Genomic DNA, 8,974 nt, shown 5'->3' on the forward strand with positions numbered 1-8,974 from the left:
ATCCTCATAGTTCTTTGTTTGCATAGTACTTACCACATTCTACCCTGTATTGTATTGCCTGTATCATGAGACGTAAGTACATGTCTTACTTCTTATGTAGAAAGGAATAATGTTGTATTCACCCTTGGATTCTTTTAGTGGCCAGTGAAATGCCTCGGTTATAGTCAGGTAGCATGAGCTTTGGGGTGATAATTAATTTGTTGAGAACTTATTGTTGAGGTATGCTATGGATGCCTACAAATTGATCTGAATTAAATTTGTCATTGGGAATTATCTAAAATATTCTAATCTTAAAATTCTTGAATGTAGAATTCTTATACAATGTATAATAAATAAATTCCTGCTACAATCAATTCCATAATCCTGAAATGCTGAAGATTAAATGATAATTATATTGAATGTTTCTAAATCAATTTCCTCTCTCATATTTTAGCTTTACCAGTCATAAGTACATTGAATTATGTTAATTAACACTAAAATAATTATTTACACCATCTCTTCATTCTAATGGTTTCTTTTTTATCACATTTATCCTTTTCAGGCTAAACAAAATGGATCAATTTTTCACTCTAATTTTTGGTGTTTAACTTTAGCTTGATAAAATACTTAAATATGTATGCCAAGTGAAATATGAGTTTGCTAAAGGTTAATGCCTTAATGCTTTTAATAACTATTAGCACCACCTCTGTGTTTTGTCAAAATGATACACATTCATTCTGGTAGGAGCCAGAAGCACTAACAATGAGTTACTTGATTTATTTAAAAAAAAACCAAGAAAAAGCAAACATCCTCCTTCTGAGATAAAATTTAAAATACCCATTCAAACTCTGGCATTAATGTAAAGAAAATGCCAAATTGTCGTAAACATTATGTTAAAATGTAATTTTTTATCCTTACAATTAGAGCCTGAGAAGATCCAACAGTGCCCCATTACATAAAACAGACTGATAATACCAACAATAAAGAAAAAAAAAACCACTGGACAAATTATAGATACACACACACATATATATATTAAATACATCTTTATATATGTTTATATATATTTATTATATGTAAATATATATTATATATTATATATATTTGTTTTATTTTATTTTATTTTTTTGGTCCTGGGGATTGAACTCGGGTCCTTGCGCTTGTGCAGCAGGCGGGGAAACCACTGAGCTAAATCCCCAGCCCTATATTATATATATTTTTGAGACAAGATCTCACTGTGTAGTTCAGGCTGGCCTTGAATTCATAATGTAGCCCAGGCTGGCCATGAAGTCGCAGCCATCCTCTAGCCTCAGCCTCCTGAGTGCTGGGACTATAAGCGTGGACCACCATGCATGGCTATATATTTATTTTTTTGAGACAGGGTCTTTCTATATAGTTGAGGTTGGCCTTGAACTCACTGTGTAGTTCAAGGTGCCCTTGAACTGGTGATCCTCCTGCCTCAGCCTTTTGAGTGCTGGCATTATAGGAGTGTACCACCATGCCTGGCATAATTTATTATTACATGTTTGTAAAATATGATTACATTCATTGTGGGGAGTTGATATATATACAGAACACATCTTTTTATTTTTTTGCCTACATCAGATTTAAGTCTTTAGCAAGTTAATTATCATAAATATAGATAGATCAACAGCCAGAAATAGACCAAAAACATATAAAACACTTAAAACAATTATACTGAATCAATTATACTTTTAGATACATTGGCCATGCTGTATCATAATATTATAATTCTTTCCTTTTCTTCTACTGCCTCTTTTATTTTTCACTTTATTTATATATTTTGTTTCTCATGTAAGAGAAACCATGTGATATTTAAGCTTTTGTGGCTGATTTACGTCACTTAAAATTATGGTCTCAAAGTGCATCCATTTTCCTATAAATGATTCAAGTTTATCCTTCTTTATGGCAGAGTAGTACTCTATTGTGTATAAATACTGTATTTTTTTATCCATTCATCTGTTGATGGACATATATGCTGCTTAAGACAAATCATATGTAATTTTATCATATTCCAAATATATGCATGATTAAGGAAAAGGAGGCATAATAAAAAAAGATATTTAATTCTGTATTTTAAAGTACATTTATATAAGATATCTGACAGTCTAAAACACAATGGTGAAATTTTCAGGTCATGAGTGAAGAAACCCCAATTTCTCACTAATATTGTTTGGTTATTTAGGTTCTACAAAGGCAATTGATGCAGCCATTTAAACTAGTCCCTTTGTCACTCTTTCCTTCCCTCTCCCTGTCTTTTTCTCTTCCTTTCTTCCTATACATTGCTACTTTGGGAAAAGTAGCAGATTGTAATTTATGACAAAAAAGACTAGGAATTTTGATATTTATGTATAATTTTGAGTTATGATAAAAAGGACTAGGAAGTATTATTTTCCAGATTCTCTAGATAGGACAATTGTAGCTAGACTGTTTTAAAAAGTATTCCTGTCCTTGAAATTGAGATTGTCATGAGATTTAATTTCTTTAATGGTGATTTCACTAGTACATTTATTTCGATTAATTTTTGTGTTCTTTAAAATTTTTTTATCAGTACACGTTTGCAGTGCATGATGATTACGTTCATTATGGGGAATTGTACATGTACATAATACATCTCAATTATTTCTTCTCTTTTCCTTCCACCTCCACTAATATGATTTTTATTAGAAGTATAATGTTCTATGAAAGATGACTAGAAACAGTTAATAAAATATTATTTAACACTAATTAGAAATCAAATTTTGGGGCCATTTCTATATAAACCAGTGATAATCAATAGATGTAGAAAAAGTATTAAAGTTATAAATAGGTAGGAGTATCCCTGCCATTTTCAACAGATTTCTTTATTCTGAAAAGTCTGTAGTGCGAGCCAGTATAAAAATGAAAACGAAGCTGGGTGTGGTGGCAGATGCCTGTAATCCCAGCTCTTGAGAGGCTGAGGCAGGAGGATTGCTGCAAGTTCAAGGTAGCCCGTTCTAGATAGTGAGTTCAAGACCAGCCTGAACTACAGAGTGAGGCCCTGTCTCAAAAAACCAAAAAGAAAAAAAAAAAGAAGAGATATATCAACTTTGAGCTCAACAAATACTTATTAATTAAGTATCTCTTATATGTAAATTGCTGTAGTAAGCACCAGAGAATAAAGTTAAAATGGTATGTTTATAAGGTATACATAGTTAATTGGTTAGATAAATGTGAATGAGAACAATTGCAGCCCAGTGAGATAAAGCACTAACAGATGCATAAACAAAATTTCAATTACTAGTGTTCAGTTGTCTTCCTACAAAATGAGAATAAATGACATTCTATATATTCTGAATAGCATTCAAATATTTTTTCTTATTCTGTAAAATTAATATTCTTAATTTTATAAAGCATGAAACCTTGGAGAGAAAGGATTACAGTAATGAAACATTTTCCTCTAAATGACTTAAGACTTTGGCATTCTCATCAAATCCTAGTAAACAAAGTTATATAACTGGCTATGTAAATCTGATTTTATTTTTAGGTGCACAAATTGATGATTTTGCTTGTGCCATCTCATAAGGAATATGTCTAAAACTAAGAAATAAATCTTAAACTATCTCTCATATTCTTTTTACTCAGTGAACTAGAAAAAATAATGTCTCTAAGAGTAGCATTATTAAATAGGAATATGATTTTTATTATATGGATGTAAATAAGTAGCTGAAAATTCAGTTTTTCATGTCAGGAGACAAAAAGTACTGTTAAAATAATTACTCTTGCATAAAAGAATTCAGATAGACTCCAGATAGACTCTTCCAAGAGAAATGTTGTGGGTCTCTGGGAATTTTTTATAATAAATGGAAAACAACAACAAAAGAGTACTCCTGTAATTAGTGGAAATAGCTTTTAAGGGGCTGTTGCTTTGCCCAGATCTTATTCTTTGTTTAAATTTTTGTGTGACAAGCATTTTATAAATGATAGAAGAGGTGGTTTGTTTTATTAATGAGTCTGATAATGGTTAATTACTAAAGTGGAGTAAATAGTTCAAACCAGATTAAGAATGAAAAGCCAATTATGTAGAAATGATCCAGCTGTTTTTAATATGATTTCCTTTCACTAACAAAAACCTCAAGTATATTTTAAAACACTTGAGAAAAAAACCCAACTAAATCACTTAATTTTTGGCTATAATTCTTACTGTTTTGTTTAGGAATGAAAGCCAGATCTTTGGTTTTCAAATTCAGTGAAGAAGTTTCAAAACACAAAATATAATTCACTTGATCTAAATATAAATTGAAAATCAGCACTTTAAATCCTGGGCTACAAGTGAGTTCAAGGCCAGCCTGGACTACATAGTAAGACCTTGTCTCATAAAATAAAACAATGACAAAGATATCCTTTTTGATTGCTTAATATGAACTTCATCTGCAAAGCTTGGCTTCATTTAAAAAATTTAAGTGAGAGTCATATCATATAAAATTAACTTTTTAAAGGCAGGTGTGGTGGCACATGCCTATAATCTTTTTTTTTCTTTTGGGTACCGGGGACCTTGCACTTGCAAGGCAGGCGTTGGAACCACTGAGCTAAAAATCCCAGCCCACATGCCTATAATCTCAGCATTCGAGGATGCTGAGGCAGGAGGACCACAGGTTTGAGCTGAGCCTGGGCAACTTAGTGGGACCCTTTCTACAAAAAAGGCAGGCAATGGTGGTGCAGAGTGGGGATGTAGCTCAGGTTTAGGGTTTAATCCCCAGTGCCACAAACAAACAAAAACACAAAACTGTTTCAAAGTGAGTAATTTAATGGCATTTAGCACATTCACAATGTGGTGCAACTACCACCTCTCTCTAGTTCCAAAATATTTTCATCACCCCAAAGGAAAGACCATATCCATTAAGCTGTTATTCCCTAATCTCCTCAACCCTAGCTCCTGGCAACTACTAAAGAGGATTTGCCTATTCCAGATATTTCATATAAATGGAATCATACAATATGTGACCATTGTGCCAAGCTTCTTTCCTTCAACATGTTTCTTTTTTTTTTTTTTTGTACCAGGGATCGAACTTAGGACCCTGCGCTTGCAAGGTAGGCGGAGGAACCACTGAGCTAAATCCCCGGCCCAACATGTTTCTTATATTCCTTCTCATTGCAGCATGTACCAGTAGTACCTCATTTGCTCTCATAGCTGAATTAATACTCCATATATCACAATTTGTTTACTCATTCATCTGTTAATGGACATTTGTGTTGTTTCTATCTTTTGGCTATACTAAATAGTGATGTTAGGAACATGTATTTGTTTGTGTATCTGTTTTCACTTCTTTTGGTTATGTATATAGAAGTGGAATTGCTTGGTCTCATGATAATTCCATTTTTAACATTTTCAGGAACCATCAAACCATTTTCCACCACAATGTTTTCCACAATTGTAGATTCCTACCAGCTAATTGTGAGGATTATGATTTTTCCACACACTCATTCACATTTCTTATTTGCTATTTTTTCTTTTTTATTATAGATATCTTAGTGGATATGAAATGGTACTTCTTATAGTTTTATTTGCATTTCCCTAATAGCTAGTGATGTTGATTATCCTTCCTTTCTCTTTCTTTCTTTCTTTCTTTCTTTCTTTCTTTCTTTCTTTCTTTCTTTCTTTCTTTCTTCTGTGTTTTCTTTGGAGAAGTCTTTTGCTTATTTTAAAATTGGACTGTTTCTCTTTTTGTTATTGAGTTATAAGACTTTTTTACATGTTCTGGATAATAGGACTTTATCAAATATATTATTTACAAATATTTTCTCCCATTGTTTTGTTTGTTTTTTGGATTTTTTTCCCCAGTACTGGGGATTGAACTCAGGACCTTGCACTTATGAGGTAGGCGCAGCACCACTGAGCTAAATCCCCAGCCCTTGTTTTGTTTTTTGAGACAGGGTCTTGCTGTGTAGTTCAGGCTGGCCTTCAACACACTATGTAGCCCAGGCTGACCTCAAACTTGTAGGAATCTTCTTGTCTCAGCCTCCCAAGTGTTGGGTTTACAGGCGTGCACCGCCATGCCTGGCTTTCTCCCATTTTTAATTTATTTTTATTTATTAAAAAATTTTTTTTTGGTACCGGGAATCGAACTCGGGACCTTGTGTTTGTGAGGCAGGCAGAACCACTGAGCTAAATCCCTGGCCCTTTCTCCCATTTTTAAGATTATCTTTTCATTTTCTTTAATGCAAAAAGTTTTAAAATTTTGATCAAGTTCAATTCATCTACATATTTTTTTGTTTCTCATACTTTTAATGTCATATGTAAGAAATCATTTCCAAATCCAAGATCATAAAGATTTATCTTTTTGTTTTAAGAGTTTTATCATTTTAATGCTTATATATTTAGGTAATTGACACATTCTGAGCTAATGTTTTAAATATGGTGTGAGTTTCTCTTGCATGTGGATATCTAGTTGCCCTTACAGCATTTGTTAAAGATTTCTCCAGTGAATGGTCTTGGAATATTCACTGAAAGTCAGTTAACTATAAACGAAGGGTGAGAGCCTGCCTCTTTTTCCAGTGCTGGGATGGAACCAGAGGCTTAGGGCATCCTAGGGAAGCAATCTACCTTTGAGCTACAACACCAGCCTAGCTTAACTTCTTTTTTCCTTTTGTTTTTTTGAGACAGAGTCTTACTATGGACTTCAAATTGGCCTTGAACTCACTATATAGCTCAGGCTGCCCTGGAGCTCTCAGAGATCCTCCTGAGTGCTGGGATTACAGGCATGTGCCACCACATCTGGCTAGGTTAGCTTTTTTTCTTTTCTTTCTTTCTTTTTTTTTTTGGTACCGGAGATCGAACTCGGGTCCTTGTGCTTGCGCAGCAGGTGGCGAAATCACTGAGCTAAATCCCTGGCCATAGGTTAGCTTTTAAATGACAACAAAACCAAGTAGAAATTTCCATCTTACTATAGAAATTTCTAAAAAAATTTTAATTCCTAACAGTGTGTATAAGACTTTCCAGCTGTTACCTATTTTGGTCTCTTGTTCTCTTGCATTCTTATGATACAGTGGGAAAGAAACATTCTATAGTGGGAATAGCCTAGAGTTTAAATCACATCATGAGTTTTCTAGTCATTGACCTATGGCAAATAATAGTACCTGCTCATTTGAATCATTACAATGTTCATTATTGGTATGTTGCAAAACAAAAACTTAGGCATTCTTTTAGAGCAGTGACAAATTGGATGGGGACAGGGATCTGACAATTTTTTTCCCCATGATACAGTGTATTATAAAAGAATGGGGTTCAGTGTTTTCTTTTCCACCATTCATTACAACCCCCCTAAGCCCTTTCAGTCAGTGCTGTGGACTCATACTAGTTATGAAAGCCTATTATGTGCATCTCATTCCAACTCTCTACAGAAACAGACCTGGGCTTTAAATAAATTTAGATGAGGGATTGGTTTCGACAGTTGTGGAGGCTAGCTAAGCAAGCCCAAAGTCCACAGGTAGTTATTCAGGAAGGGAAGATCACAAGTAGGATGAAACCCACAAGCACAAGCTGTTTGGAGTCTTCTTTTTCATTCCTTTGCCTCCCTGCATCATTAATCTCTCCCTTTTTTGAATACGAAGTTGTTCCCAATACCTTACAAACATGGCCTATTGCTTCATGTTTAAAAATTGAAATAAGCTGGGGATTTAGCTCGGTAGTGCTGCCGCCTGCCTTGCAAGTACAAGGTCCTGAGTTTGATCCCCAGTACCCTCCCCCCAAATTAAAACAAAATAAAAAGCTGCCCGAACCTCACAACTCAATCTAGATACCATTTTGCCTCTCTTCATCATTATAGCAAATCTTGTAGACAAATGGATAGAAAACATTTCCACTTATTGTATTGCACTATTCAACCCCCATTTACTCTTCAGTTGCCTATAATCTAGCTTTACTCTACACCAGCAAACTCTTATTATCAGAGTCTTCATGGAAGGCATTTTTGGTTGCCCAGGCCATGCAGTCCCAATTCATTTTTCCTTTGTCCACTTTTATTGTAGAGGGTGGAAAAATTAAACTGCCACTTTCCCAACAGTTTCCTTGCAGTTCAAGGTAGTCTTGTCACATATTATAGTTCTGACTGATAAGATGCAAAAGAATTCTGGGAGTTGGGTCTTCTTGGAAAATTTTTCTATTTTTCTTAAAGTTTATATTTTATATTCAAATAATTAGGATATTACAGGCAACTATGAAGATTTATAAATAATCACTATTATAAAAGGTCTACATTTTTAATACATGTATACCCTTGTTAGGTTTAGAAAACCTATTCTTAGACCAAGGTAATGACAGTATTTAGAAGATATTTTCAGATGATTTTTAAAGAACTTTATTTAGTACATCTTTAATGAATCCAAGGGTAAAGAATGTGATGAAATAACTGAAAAATATACTGTAACTTGTATTTGATTATTCAGTTTTTCTAATACTTTATGGTACAGCTAGACCTAGGCACTCGAAGTTATCATTCCATGAGCCACGTCATGAGCTACAGTCCCAGTGGCTCACCTTCAGGAGCTTACACCCACTCAAGCATGCACTTGTCCTGGGGTCACAGCACTGACTACGGGCTGACCCTTACACACAGGCGTGAGGCCTCAGAAAAGAGCTCTGGAGTTCTCTCATCTTAGCCAAGTCTGGCTTTATGCAGTCTCAACCTGGGTTTTTTTTTATTCGTGATAAAAGAACAGGTGTTGCTGGCACCACACCTTTATTTTCCCCCTTTGCTTTGCACAGCGTTGTGAATCAGAGTGAAGATACTCACCTTGAAATCATAATAGAAAGTGCCAGGGCATCAGAGAGAGGTAGGCCAGCACAATCAGCTGCCAACCCATGTTTTTATCTATTTACATCCAGACTTTTTGTTGTGGGTAGGGGTAGGGTGGAGGGGAATAGAGTTCTATTATTTTTTCTTGCTTCTGAAATCAGCTTTAACAACTGAAATTGTTGCCAATCAGCCTAGGGTTCTTTTGTCTGTTTAGATGGAAA

The sequence above is a fragment of the Heterocephalus glaber genome, unplaced genomic scaffold (assembly GCF_053883595.1).
Source record: "Heterocephalus glaber isolate CG9 unplaced genomic scaffold, H.glaber_assembly_v1.0 deba00001442, whole genome shotgun sequence".
NCBI classification, from domain to species: Eukaryota; Metazoa; Chordata; class Mammalia; order Rodentia; family Bathyergidae; genus Heterocephalus; species Heterocephalus glaber.